Source organism: Octopus bimaculoides, chromosome 3, assembly GCF_001194135.2.
Source record: "Octopus bimaculoides isolate UCB-OBI-ISO-001 chromosome 3, ASM119413v2, whole genome shotgun sequence".
NCBI lineage: Eukaryota > Metazoa > Mollusca > Cephalopoda > Octopoda > Octopodidae > Octopus > Octopus bimaculoides.
This window is the reverse complement of record NC_068983.1, coordinates 151,488,816-151,489,652: the sequence shown is the minus strand read 5'-3', so window position 1 is coordinate 151,489,652 and position 837 is coordinate 151,488,816. Positions and strand designations below refer to the sequence as shown.

The 837-nt window shown below is 39.1% G+C and overlaps 1 long non-coding RNA gene across 2 annotated transcripts in view; it reads right to left on the bottom strand.

Moving 5' to 3' along the window:
* Window positions 1–837, bottom strand: part of LOC128247355 (uncharacterized) — a 34,213-nt gene that overhangs the window by 1,988 nt on the left and 31,388 nt on the right. Inside the window, exon 3 of one of the 2 annotated variants that reach the window (XR_008263751.1) lies at window positions 711–778. This is a non-coding gene — a long non-coding RNA (uncharacterized LOC128247355). Of the gene's footprint in view, window positions 1–55; window positions 779–837 lie in introns of those variants that run through there. The other variant, XR_008263750.1, reaches the window with a different exon arrangement.

The window sequence follows — 837 nt, the reverse complement described above, 5'->3', positions numbered from 1 at the left end:
TGTGTATATATATATATATATATATATATATATACTTACGTATAAGAGACCAAAGTGTATCCGCATAAATTTCAGGATATTTAGACACACGGACATCTGTGAAAGAGACAGATACTCACAAATATGCATTAAATATATATCCTATCACTTGTACAACAACCACGTCTATTTGTTAATATCTGTCTGTCTATCTGACAGAAACGTTAGCACGCCGAGCGAAATGCTTAGCGGTATTTCGTCTGTCTTTACGTTCTAAGTTCAGATTCTGCTGAGGTCGTCTTTGCCTTTCATCCTTTTGGAGTCGATAAATTAAGTACCAGTTGCGAACTGGTATCGATCTAATCGACTGGACCCCTTCCCCAAAATTTCGGGCCTTGTGTCTAGAAAAGAAAAGAAAAAATATCTATCTATCATTATATGTTTGGCTGTGCAGTAAGAGGCTTGCTTCCCAACCGGGTTCAGTCCCACTGCGTGGCACCTTGGGAAAGTGTCTTCTACTATAGCCTCGGACCGACCAAAGCCTTGTGAGTGGATTTGGTAGATGGAAACTGAAAGAAGCCCTTCGTATATATATATATGTATATGTGTGTGTGTGCTTCTTATTTGACTGTGTTTGTCGCCCCAACATCGCTTGACAACCGATGGTGTGTTTAGTCGCCGCAACTTCGCGGTTTGGCAAATGAGGCCGATAGAATAAGTACTAGGCTTACAAAGAATAAGTCCTGGTTTCGATTTGTTCGAATGAAGGTGGTGTTCCAGCATGGCCGCAGTCAAATGCCTGAAACAAGTAAAAGAATAAAAGAATTTTGATATATGTATATATATATATATATATAT